Source organism: Giraffa tippelskirchi, chromosome 8, assembly GCF_054371585.1.
Source record: "Giraffa tippelskirchi isolate mGirTip1 chromosome 8, T2T-mGirTip1v1.2.pri, whole genome shotgun sequence".
NCBI classification, from domain to species: Eukaryota; Metazoa; Chordata; class Mammalia; order Artiodactyla; family Giraffidae; genus Giraffa; species Giraffa tippelskirchi.
In genome coordinates, this window is record NC_137282.1 from 164,391,210 (window position 1) to 164,404,613 (window position 13,404).

Here is a 13,404-nt window from a genome sequence, read left to right on the forward strand (position 1 = left end):
GACGTAATTTCATTGATATTTTTCCCTAAGCATGTTTATTTCAACACTTTCATTTGCTATGTAATTTTTTTGTATGTCTAATTTTAGCACCCAAAATAAATACTTCAATCCCGGTTTACCTGTGTCTTCTAATCATTGTTGGGTAGCATTACCAGGTGTCCCACTAACTGTCCTCTTGTCGGCGGCTCCACCCTGCCAGGCCCCTGGGAGCCAGACGAGAGTGTCAGGCTCAGAGATGCACAGCGCCCGAGGACAGTGCGGTGATGCAGAGACTCAGCATCTCCAGCTCTGAGTGGAGCGTGGGCACACACAAACTCCAGATTCGGAGCCGGGCTCACGGAGGAAGCAACTCCTGGAGAGCTCCTGCTTGGGCTGCGGAAGAGAATTCAGGAGTTGAGGAGATCGCTGGACACAGTGGGGTTAGGAGGAAGCCAAGAGGTGGGGCAGGACACGGAGCAATCGTAGAGGGACACGAGGTGCTGAGGAGTGAGGTGCACAGAAGGCCTTGGGGTCGGCACAGCCACAGCTGCACGTCGGCCTGGCCTTCTGCGCTAGGAGAGTCCCAGAAATAGTCAGTCTGGGTTTGCGAGACCTTGGCGTCCGTGAAAGTGCATTCCAGAAACGACCCCCTCGTTGGAGACAAGCATCACTGCCATGGGTGTGGTACCCGAGTCAGTCCCGCCCCGTCTTGCAGCCGGTTTTCTTGAAGATGAACCGAAGAGATTGCCTTCTGCTCTGACGTGGTTCCAGACAGTGCTGCCTCTGTCCTGCTCATGGGCTTAAGGGCTCGGCCGGTGGTTGTATGAGGGTCAAAACGTGTCCCCACCGGCTTTTAATGAAGACAGGTTTCCTAAAATACGTCGAGTCGAGTGTATCTCACGTATTAATACTCGTGTGAAGCAGTTGTCCCTGGTCAGTTCCCTGACTGTGGCAGAGCTTTTCATGCAGGTGCCCACGCTGCTGTGGCCCTGGTTCCGCACAGGCTCCTGCATCCACCATCGAGGAGAAGGAACCACCGGCTCCACTGTGGTGGGGGGTGGGGGGCGGGAAAACTGCCTCTTTCTTAACAGCCTTTATGCTGACCGTTGGGCTTTAACCCAACCTTACCCCCATTTGGAGAGCTCCCATAGCACAGCTCCTTGACTCAGGCTCAGTTCCGCAGTGTGAACTGGGGCGCATCTTTGTTCTCATGCTGCCAACTTAGGACCTAAGTTTGACCCATCAGTTTCCACTCACCCATATTCTTGGCAGCTTTTAAACTCCTGTGTGTTGGTTTAACCGCAGTTCTAACTCTGTCTGTATAATCATATCTGTGTTGTATGCAGAGGGTGGACTGTGCGTGCACAGGCCATGAACGCTGCGCACACACTGCTCTGTCATTTTCGTAGGGTGTTGGTTAGAGCTAAGGTTAATGTGTGGTTTCAATCTGCCATCTGTAACTGAAAGTTCAGGTTAACCTTTTGTTTTTTTGTTTTGTTTGATCATAACACCAAACTGCTTACATGTACGTGCTTTATATTTGTTGCTCACAGACATGAGCATTTACGGCAACTTTTAAAAACTGAAAAAGGAGCCATGAACCTCCTGTTCTGACGACCCCACTCCCCGTGCCAGGGGCTGATGGTACCAAGTCAGGCTGAGTGTGCAGAACATACCTTTTATCCCATAATCAGAAATACGTCTCACAATGCAACGACAAATTCTTGCTAAAAAGAGAGACCTGAAGTGTGGATCTGTCTACCTCATAATCTACAGGAAATACAGGGGAGCAAAGAACACACCACGGACGACGAGCAGAATTGCTGCGGTCAGCCTCGACTGCGGGCTCAGCCCAGACCCCCGCAGCAGAAGGGGCAAGCATACAGATTGCTGGATTCTCAGAGGGTGTTTGCACTGTGCTGTGAGTTGCAACAGCATACCTAAAAAGTGTACATACTTCAGTTAAAACATGCTCTATTGCTAAACAGTGCTAACCGAACATCATCTAAGCCTCAGTGAGTCACAGTCTTTCTGCTGGTGGGGGGTCTTGTCTCTGTGTTGACGGCTGCCGGCTCTCAGAGTGGTGGTCGCTGAAAGTCGTCGTGGCTGCGGCTTTTCCTTAAGATGAGTCAGTGGACTTTGCCTCATGGATTGACTCTTCCTTTCACCAGTGGCTTCTCTGCAGTAGCCAGCGCTGTTGGATGGAATTTTACCCATGGTAGAACTTCTTTCAAAATCAGAATCAGTCCTCTCAAACTTGGCCACTGTTTTTTTTTCCTTCTTTTTTTTAAATTGAAGGTTATTTCTTTACAGAATTTTGTGGGTTTCTGTCATACATGAATAAGAATCTTGAGCCCTGAGAAGCCGTCCCTGAGGGCTGGGATCCACTTCCTGCAGCTCCTGTTACTGTGGACATTCTGACCTCTTTGCACAGATCACGAACGTCCTTCGCAGCATCTGGAATGCCGACTCCTCTGCAGAAGGTTGCCCAGATCCATCGAAGAACTGCTGTCTGTGGCAACTACAGCCTTGTGAGATGTGTTTCTTAAATGACAGGACTTGAAAGTCAGGATGATTCCTTGCTCCACGGGCTGCAGGTTGGCTGTGTTAGCAGGTGTGAAAACAGCACAAGTCTCATCGTCCGTCAGAGCTCTTGGCTGACCAGGTGCCTGTCAGTGAGCAGTAATCGGGAAAGAATCTTGTTTTCTGAGCAGTAGGTCTCAACAGTGGGCTTAAAATAGTAAAAAAAAAAAAAAAAAAGGGTTAGTTGCTCAGTCATGTCTGACTCTTTGTGACCCCATGGACTGTAGCCCACTAGGCTCTTCTGTCCATGGAATTCTCTGGGCAAGATTACTGGAGTGGGTTGCTATTTCCTTCTCCAAGGGATCTTCCTGACCCAGGGATCAAACCTGGGTCTTCTGCAAGATTCTCTACCATCTGAGTCACCAGGAAATTTTTTAAAATAATAAACTATGCACTAAATAGATATGCTGTCATCCCAACTTTGTTGTTCCATTTACAGAGCACAGGCAGAGTAGATTTAACATGATTCTTAAGGGCCCTAGAATTTTCAGATGGTAAATGAGCACTGGCCTCGCTTGGTCCCCAGCTGCCAGAGCCGCTACCAAGAGAGTCAGCCTCGCTTGGAAGCTTAGAAGCCGGCGCTGGCCTCTCCAGTCACCAGAGTCCTGGATGGCAAACCTTCCAGTGGACGGTGGCTGGTGGCGCCCTGTGGTCACCGTGGCTGCGTCCTCTGGAGACCTGCCTGCGCTTCGGCCCCAGTGCCTCGCGGTGCATTTCTGTCCCGGAGGCGCGGCTTCCTGGCAGCCCCGCGAGCCAGCCCCACACTCCTCTCCGACAGCCGCCTCACCCCCCTTGGCCTCACGGTGAAGAGAGCTGGGCCTTGCTCTGGATCACACGGCAGCTGAAGGGGATGACGCGGCTGGCTGGTCTCCCCTCCACTTTCTCCGTACCAGCAGTGAGGCTGTTTCACTTTCTTGTCACTCGTGTGTTCAGTGGGGCAGCGCTCTTCGTTTCCTTTAAGAGCCTTTCGTTGGCTTTCACAGCTTGGCTAACTGGCACACGAGGCCCATCTCGCCTTTCAGTGCGCCTTCCTCACTAAGCTTAAAGTGAGAGACATATATATATCATTTTCTTCACTTTTCATACATTTGAAATTTTCTATAGTAAAACTTTAAACAGAAAAGACATACAAAGATAGCCACTGAGTAGCCCAGCTCAGTGATACTAAAGTGTAATCAGCTGGAAAAGCCCCTGATGCTGAGAAACATTGAGGGCAGGCGGCGAAGAGGGTGACAGAGGATGAGACGGTTGGATGGCGTCACCAGCTCTATGGACGTGAGTTTGAGCAAACTCCCGGGAGATAGTTAAGGACAGGGAATCCTGGCGGGCTGCAGTCCATGGGGTTGCAAAGAGCTGGACATGGCTAAGTGACTGAATGACAACAGTCAGTTGGACTAGTAGAGGTGACTGATGGGGACCCTTTTGTGATTGAAAAGATGTCTGGAGGGTGAGGGGGTGTCAGACCCAGCGAGGGGCCACGAGGCACTGCGCACCACCACTTGCCTGCACGCGCTGCCAAACAAGGAGATGTGGGCTGAGGCGCTTGGTTTTCCTGGGTCATGTCCTGAGGAATCGGAGCTGTGGTCTTACCTCAGCATAAGGAGGGCGCTGATGGCTGCTGCTGTGCACCCGCCACAGATTCCAACAGGCAGAACAGGCCTTCCTCCCAAATTGTTGTGGATATATTCTGAAAGTAACTCTCAGAAAAAAAATGACCTCTATGAAAGGAGACAAACTTACGTAGAAAAATACAGGTATTTCGCTTATGCATCCTAGGAGTATTAGTGTTTTAGGGGAAAATAATTACTGTCAGAGTAAAGCTTAGTCTTTCAAAAGGTAGAGTTCTAATTCTCCTTGCTGGGTAAAATCCACTCAGATGACTGTTGGGGTTAACAACCAAGAACCCTGGCCATCGTTCATAAGGCAACAACCTGAGGGCCCTGAGGAGTGGGCAGAGCAGGTGATGTCCACTCACGATCGCGGTGCCTGGGGCAGTTCCTGTTTCTGTGGCCTGTAGCTGGGAGCCAGGTGCAGTTGGCACGGTGAGGAGGGTGGCAAGGGGCGCCAGGGGGGAACTGATGTGTTTCTGCTCTTAGAAGAGTGTGTCTGGAAAAGCACCCCTACTGGAGAGAGAGGAGGGATTTTAGGAAAGAAGGAGCCAGAGATGAGACCCCCAAATTCTGCTGCCTAACTCTCTGGCCAACACCCCTGAACACATGAATGTTGAGCAAAAGACGAAGATGCAGCCTGAGATTAAAGCTATGGTCAAGAAGCATGCACGGACTCTGCATGTAAGTCTGACCAACCAGCCACAGTCGGCTGCTGATCCAGGCTATTAGCAATTGATCTCCAGGGGTTGGTGAAGGACAGGGAAGCCCGGTGTGCTGCAGGGCATGGGGTCGCAAAGAGTCGGACACGACTGATCAGCTGAACTGATCTAGAATTAAAACCCCAAAATCACCTAACACATGAACAAGGAAAATGGAGGACATTTTCAAGAGAACAGAAAAATCAGCTGAGGCCAATGTCTACAGGTCACTGGGTGTGATCTAAAATGTAAAATAGAGAGGAAAATATTTGGGATAAAGTGTTAGATGTTGTCAGATAGTGTGCCATGTGTAACTGGACTTCTAGAAGGATAACAGAGAGAGGCAAAAAGATAACGAGCAAATCCAGTAGCAGCAGCAGAGAAACAAGCTTTCTCAGGTGAGCAACTTTTGAATTCGTTCCAGCCTCACATCAGAAACGGCAGACCCAGGAGAGGGAGACGTCCGTGTCGGAAGTCAACCAGAATTCCACATCAAGTGAAAATACTCTTCCAGAATGAAAGCAAAGTACATTTTCAGATGAAACTCAGAGGACGAGTTGCCAGCAGAACTGGACTGTAAGGAATGGTAAAGGAAGTTCTTCCAACTGAGAGGAGGTGCCATCTGATGAGTCCTCGGTTCCTCAGCGGTGGGCGGAGGGCGTCTGAGATGGCGGGTACACCTCAGTATTTGTACAGACACCTGCACACATCGTGTAACTACATCTCAGGAAATGCAAAGAATTTTTGTTTGCTTTTCTGTTAAGACTTATAATACATATGATATACACATAACATATCTGATTGTTCAGAGTAAAAACTAACAATTTTTGTCGTGGGTTTATAGCATTTGTAGATGTAACGTGAGAGAACAAGATGTGGACGTAACAGTTGCAAGATTTCTACAAGTTACATGAAATAACGTATTGATTGCGAATGGACTGTGCAAAGGGGATACACAGTAATCTGACAACAATCACTAAGGTAACTATATAGAGAAATACAGCTGAAAAGCAATAGGAAAACTGAAAAATTCAATTACAATTGAAATAATATTTTGTATTCAAATAATATTTAAAAGGTTTGAAAGAATAGAAAACAAAAAATAGAGTGGTTTACCCAAACAAAACCATAGCAATAGTTTCATTAAACATTAATAGGCTAAACATGTCAATTAAAAGGGCAAAAAGGATGTCAAAATGTATATTAAGCAACATAAACCCAAATTATGCTGTATACAGAAGATTCATTTTATATTTAAAGACAGAAAAAAGATGTACTTTATAGTTAAAACCACAGATAGGTTGAAAGTGAAGTGAAAGTTGCTCAGTCGTGTCCGACTCTTTGCGATCCCATGGCCTATACAGTCCATGGAATTCTCTAGGCCAGAATACTGGAGTGGGTAGCCTTTCCCTTCCCTTCTCCAGGGGATCTTCCCAACCCAGGGATCAAACCCAGGTCTCCTGCATTGCAGGCGGATTCTTTACCAGCTGAGCCACAGGGGAAGCCTAGATTGAAAGTAACTGGATGGAAAAAGTACACCATGCAAACAGTTAAGCATGAAGAAGGCTGAAGTGGCTCTACTAATATGAGATAAAGTAGATTTCAAGACAAAAATGTCACCAGAGACAAGGAAGGACTTTTCATAATTATAAAACATTCAAAAAGATGATTGTGCATGTGTCTGACCTAATAATAGAACAAATAGAGCATTGAAATACATGCAGAAAAGATGAGAAAGGGAGAAATGGGCAATTCTGATATTACCATATTTGGAGAGTGTTGAACTCCTTAGCAGTTGACACAACTGGACAAAAAAAAATCAGGAAAGACGTAGGTTCTGAGTGGTACCACCCCTGTCTTAACCTGAGTGCATTCATGAGACTGCATTCAGCACCTGTAGGATACACGCCGTTAAGGTCCATAGAACACTCACCAGGATAGACTGACGTTACACGGGGCTGCAGACAAATCTAACGCACGACATACGTACATCGTATGGAGAATTAAGTCAATAAACTGTGTTAACTTTTATTAGAAGTCAATAAAATAAAGCTAAATATTTGGAAGTTAACATACTTCTAAGTAACCCAAGGAGGAAATCACCAGAGAATTTAGAAAATACTTTGAAACGAAATGGAAAGGAAATGAACTGAATGAAAAAAGAAAATTGGGAGGATGCAGCTAGGGGAGTGCTTAGAGGAGGGTTTCGGGCTTTAAAGGCTCATTTTAGGCGGGAGGTGGCCGTGGATGGATGCCTTCCATGCCCGCGGTCAGGAAGAGCAGAGGAAGCCCCGTGTGAGTGGGTGAAGGATGGCACAGGAGGCTCCGGGCGGCCCCTCTCTCCAGCCTCTGCTTCAGCTCTGCAGCAGCCGGGAGCACTTCACCTCTTGATGCATCTGTTGACTCATCTGTAGCAAGTGGCCGGGCTGAGACAACACATGCAGGGCTCTAGGTTGCCGGGTGCTTCCGAGGCAGAAAAGCACCAGAAGTGGAATCGTAACCGTAGGCAAGTGCTGGTAGTTGCTCAGTAAAGATGCCAAATAAATGAAGCCTCAAAGTACAACCGCGTCTCCAGGCTACAAGATTGGCTGGCACGTGTTCTCTCAGTACTCAGATGTTTTCCAGGGGCACAGACGTGGCACAGTCAGTCCTGCCTCAAGCACCAGACGGTTGACTTCTCTGCCAGTGACCTTGTTCTCACAGTCGGTGCAAACCAGAGGTAGGAGGTCCAAGCTGATTTCTGTTTGCCTTGCTCCTGAGGCCCTTGGAAAGTCATTGTCTTTGTTCTTGGGGTCTAGATCCCCTTATAAGTTGCCTGCATGATTTTTAAGACTTAATCAAATACTGAGCAAAGTCAAAATTTTCTGCCTCAAAATAAATTCTGGTAAAAGGAGCAGCTCTGATCGGTCCCCAGCTCCATTAAAGGAGGTTCTTTCTCAAAGTTACTGGATTTCTGCAATAACAATTTAGAATATGGTTTAATATCCAGAGGGAAGCACACCTCACTGGATCTTACACTTGAATAACCCGCCCTTCTGAGTAGTACCAGACCATCTCAAGTTCAATTCTCCAGACCAGCTCCCAAGAGGCCGCCCCAGCAGCCACCCCAGCAGCTTTTCTGGGCTGTGGGAGGCAGCGGGCTGCCTGGGGCTGACCTCGTCCCACTGTGAATCAGGAGGTATGGCCAGAACGGGATGTGGTAAGCACAGTATTTGGAACGAAACACCTCTAGTTTGCCAACTGGCAGCATACTTTTTGGCGAAAATGTCAGAGAAGCCATACTCATAACTTAAATTTAATCAAAAAGAAACATGAAACAAGCATGACTAAGGGATAGTCCACAAAGTAATCGCCCACTAATCGTCTCCAGAGTGTAGAGTCACAGATGACCAGGCAGTGTCCCAGGTTGGAGGCATGACAGTTACCTGAGACGTGTGGTCCTGGGTGGTCCTGAGCCAGGAAAAGGACCTCCATGGTCACTTGGTGATGCTGGAATAAGATCTGCAGATGCATTAATAATAAATCTCTTCAATGTGGATTTCCTGGTTTGGGTCATTGTGCAATGACTAATATTTGGAAAAGTTGGGTGAAGAGAAGGAATACGTGAATCCTTCCTACAATTTTTTGAAACTTTATATGTCTTAAATTATTTAAAAATGAAAAATTGCCCTTTTTTTAAAAGAAAAATATAGAAAACTTTCAAATCAGTGTATGTTGGTGAGGAATTAAACAGTGGAATTAATTTGAGGGAAAGTGAAGTATAAAAAAGTAAATAGAAAATGTGAACATGAAAGTAAAAATATTTTTAAGTGAATTAAAACAATATCACAATGTTTTCAGATAAAATAGAACCTCAGATTAGAACCATAACAAATTCCATGTACATGGTATTTTTAAATATGTTATTTCTGGGTCCTAAATGGGCTTCCCTGATGGCCCACCAGGTAAAGAATCTGCCTGCAGTGCAGGAGCCAGGAGATGCGGGTTCGATTCCTGGGTCAGGAAGATCCCCTGGAGGAGGGCATGGCAACTCACTCCAGTACTCTTGCCTAGAGAATCCCAAGGACAGAGGAGCCTGGCGGGCTACAGTCCACGGGGTCACAAAGAGTCAGACATGACTGAGTGCCTAGGCATGCACAGGTCCTAAAAGATAAAGATTCATAAAGATTGAAAGCAAAAGAGTGCCAGGCCAGGGAGAAAATAAACAATTAAAACAGTATGCCACGAGAATATTGATGAAGGCAGTAGTGCTAATTTGATATCAAATAAAGGAGACTTTAAAGCAAAATGTGCTCAGGAATAAAAATAGTTACTATGTAATGGTAAAGTAATAATTCTCAAGGAAGATAAAATAGTTCTAAACTTAGGGTACACTTAATGATATAATCTCAAGATATATAATTTAAAAACTGCTGAAATCCACAGTCAGATTGGTAATTTTTAAAAAAAACACATTCTTCTCAGTATTCATGGATTAAGAAGCCAAAATAATTATAAAATTTAAAGAAAATTTGAAAAGCACAATTAAAAAGCAATCTGGCAGAAATTTATAGAAGCCTACAATCGTTAGATAGAGAATTAACCATATAGTAGCCACAAAGCAAGTGTCAAGAAATAACAAAGAATCAGCATCACATTCCCTAACCACAATAAAACTGTATTAGAAATCAGTGATGAGACGGTAACTTAAAAAAATAACGTACGTTTGTGAATTTTACACCAGATTTCTGAAGAACACGTTGGTCAAAGAAGAAACCATCACAAAAATTAGAAAAACTCGAGAGCTGAATAGTAACAATTTCACACCAAAATGTGAGAGGCAGCTAAAGAAAAACTCCAGGAGGAAGAGAAGTTGAACATGAATTAAGCATCAGACTTAAAGGTAAAAAGGAAAAACAATCCCAAAGGAATGAGAAACGATTCAACAGGGACGGTCGGGTCCGAAGGCTGGACAGAGGCAGGCCCGAAGGTGGGCTGTGTGAGAAGCAGTGGAGATGGAGCCAAATGGAGCGGAAATGGGAGCGTAAGCTGCTTCTCAAAAACAAGGTGGTCCTGTGCTCAGACGGGACCCCGGCCCTGGATTTGACGGTCAGCGGGGAGGGCAGACCCGCCCGGCCCCTCCACCCAGTCCAGTGGCTTCACACAGAACCTCCGTCTCGTCAGAGGAGATGGTTGTGAGGAGACGGCGGCGGCGGGGGGAGTGTCCCCGAGGCCGTCCCCCGAGGGCTGGCTCAGCTCCGAGCACGGAGCCCACCGCGCTGGAGACGGTGCCCGAAGTGCTGCCCACACCGACCCCGGGGATGGCGCCTGCAGGCTCCTCTCGGAACCTCCGAAAACTGCCGTGTGTTGAAGAACAGAGCCGTCTTCGCCTGCTGGTGATGTGAGCAGCCCCCACCAGCGCCCAGCCACTCGCCCACCTCCTGACGCCGGCATGGACGTGCCCAGGCGCCGGGAACCCGTTGCCCCTAGACCCTGCGCCCCGGCCGGGCCCCGTGGTCAGGGGGCCCTTCCTCCGTCAGCCTCGTCTGAGAGGACACTTACCAGCATTCATCCTTATCGCGCCCAGCAGCCCGACGTTTCTGTTTGGGTTTGAAGAAGCTGGATGTACCACTCAGGACCCCCAGGGCTGTGAGCACGAGAAGGCACGGAGGGATGGATCCCGCTGGCCAGGAAGACAGGCGGGTCCAGGGCAGAACTCCTGGGTCAGGAGTCAGGGTGGGTGCAGGAGACACCAGGGCTCCCAGCGGACACAGGGGCTCTGGAGGAGGTCACCCCGAAGTGCACTTTCAGAAGGTGTTCAGAGCTGGTGCCTTAGCTGACCCACGTCCTGGAATGTCCGGGGTCCCTGCTCTGAGCACGTGTGCTGTTTACGAGCACTGGTCCCCAGTCCTCCCCTACCTTGTGCCTCGCCCTGCCGGGATCTCGTTCCATTAAATCCAGGGCCGTGAACCCAAAAGGCTCCAGCCAGGCTTCCAGTGGCTCTTCCCAGGTGGCTCAGATGGTAAAGGGTCTGCCTGCAATGTGGAGACCTGGGTTCGATCCCTGGGTCGGGAAGATCCCCTGGAGAAGGAAATGGCAACCCACCAGTACTCTTGCCTGGAAAATTCCATGGATGGAGGAGCCTGGTAGGCTACACTCCATAAGGTCACAAAGAGTCAGACACAACTGAGCAACTTCACTTTCACTTTCAGGCTTCCAGTATAAATTCCCCACATTCTAAGCCTCTTCAGCCTCAAGCCAGTTGGGTAAGGCCTGGCCGGTCTCTGAGGCCTCTTCTCACCAGGACATACGATGCTGAGTGAGGCTGGGGTGGGGGTTCCCCTTGGAGTAGGGCGGCTACTCCTGACTCAGCCTCACCAGCCAGGCCTCGCTGGCTCCGTGGAGGTTCACCTGCCACACCGTCTCGGAAAGCGAGAATTACGCCGGTTTCATGTGACAGTACCTGACACCTTGGCACTGAGTCTTTCAATTAATATACTGTTGAATAATACTGCTCTTCAAGTATTTGAATGGCTATCTCATAGAAGATGTATTGAACTTATTTGTAGCCTAAACAGGTGGATTTAATGAGTGGAAATTGTAGGAGGACTAACCTTGCCAAAGACAGTGGATAAACATCTTTAGTACTAAAACAAATTGCCCATCTGAAATTCTTTACCAAGTCAGCATAGCTCTCCAAAATGAGGGGGTAAAGTATAGGTGTTTTCAGATAAAGTAAAGCTGAGGCAATTCATTTCCAGCAAACAAAGACCTATGTTATAAGAAATGTTCAAGGAAGATTTTCAAAGGGGAAGATGCTAGGTGGAAATTATTACCTACACACATGCTGAAGAACACTGAATGTTTTATTTTTTATTTTTTTTTGAATGTTTTAAAAATTAGAATATAAATCAAAGACGTTTTTTCTTATTTTTAATTGCTTTAAAAGCCTGTCTAAACCAAAACTAGGAGAACATGTCATGGGGTCTGTAACATGCAGAAGTAGGATTCATGAGGGAACACGGGGCGGAGGAGTGGCCTGTAGCTCTTCCCGCACCGAGGGCTGGGCATGCCGCCTGAGGGGCACAAGTCCCGGCCCAGAACCTGCGTCTCAGCCGTCCCAGGGTCCTCGCCTCGCCTGCGCCCCTCTCACCAGCCCCACGCTCCCTCTTGGCTTCTCCCGGACCCCGCGGCCCACCCGGGACCTTGGGAACCTTGTCTGAGCCCAGGACCTCGGGTCTCTGCAGCCAGGCCCTGGGACTTGGCCCACATCTGATCTATTGGCAGATCCTGCTGTCTCCCTTTAAAGTGTGACCAGAACTTGCCCCCGGCACCCTCAGTTCTCACGCTGGCCTGGGGAGCCTCCTGGAAGGGGGAGCCCGTCAACTTGCTCAGTAGTTGTGGGTTGAGCTCAGGTGCATCACAGATTTAGGGGCTCACTTTCCTCGTCTGTGAAGTGAGGGGGACTCGCTGACTTCAAGCTCCCTTTTTCTTAAAAAAAGAAGTCTCTAGAAAGATGGTGTGGGTGTGCTAAGGCCGCCACAAATAGTACCGCAGACGGGTGGCTGAAGTCAGGAAAGCTGTCCGCCCTCAGTCCTGGAGGCTGGCCGGTGGCACCAGGGTGGCCCTCCCGAGGCCGCCCTCCTGGGCCTGCATGTGCCGCCCGCTCCCCTGCCCCCAGGCGGTCGCCGCCCTGTGCGGTCGCGTTGCCCGTGTCCTCACCTCCTCTTGGCCTGAGGCACCAGTTCTGTGGGGTCAGGACCCACCCGAGTGACCCCCACCTCACCTCCTTACAGGCCTGTCTCCAGACCCAAGGTGCGGGGTTAGGGCTGCAGTGCATCGATTTTGAGGGGACAGTTAAGCCCCGACGGATGACAGGGGTGCAGCTTGTGACCACCGCCCACCGGAGGGGACCCAGTGGCCAGGCCTCAGGGCGCTGGCCGAGGAGGGGGCCGATTGTGAAAACAACGCTGAGCGAACGGAAGGCGGTTTCGAGATTGCGATGCTTCCGACTCTGTTTATTACAAGATTTTCCAGTAAAACCTCCTTGTGAAAAAGTGGGGATTTTTTCTCCCGTTGTTTTGCTGCCTGATCACCACCCAAACAGGTGAGTGGAACACGCGCTTTGCCCAGACAGCGTGGCTGCCCGGCGTCACCACTGCCGAGGAGGCTGTTTTCAGCGAACTCTTTCATCTGGTTTATTGTCTTTCACTCTGGTTTAAATATAGACACGAACCCGGCATGTCACTTCAAAGGCAGCTCACTAGGGCTGCTCATCCTGGAGACTCCTGTGAACCTTGCTGGCCCAGGACAGGAGGCCGGGCCCCCAGCCCCCGGCCCCCAACCCCCAGCCCCCCAGCCCCCGGCCCCCCAGTCCCCGGCCCCCAGCCCCCGGTCCCGAGCCCATGGCCCCCGGCCCCCAACCCCCAGCCCCCCAGTCCCCGGCCCCCGGCCCCCAACCCTCAGCCCCCAGCCCCCAGCCCATGGCCCCCGGCCCCCCAGTCCCCAGTCCATTGCCCCCGGCCCCGAGCCCATGGCCCCCGGCCCCCAACCCC

At 49.3% G+C, this 13,404-nt stretch overlaps 1 long non-coding RNA gene across 2 annotated transcripts; it reads left to right on the forward strand.

Annotated features, from left to right (window-relative positions):
* Window positions 1-3,260: 3,260 nt before the first annotated feature.
* LOC145517646 (uncharacterized) lies at window positions 3,261-12,906 on the forward strand. 2 transcript variants are annotated; one of them, XR_014062227.1, is made up of 4 exons: window positions 3,261-5,456; window positions 5,715-5,851; window positions 9,594-9,752; window positions 12,646-12,906. It is a non-coding gene; the product is annotated as an uncharacterized LOC145517646 (long non-coding RNA). The 2 variants fall into 2 exon arrangements; XR_014062226.1 differs by lacking the exon at window positions 12,646-12,906 and having other exon boundaries at window positions 9,594-11,506.
* The last annotated feature ends 498 nt before the right edge of the window (window positions 12,907-13,404 follow it).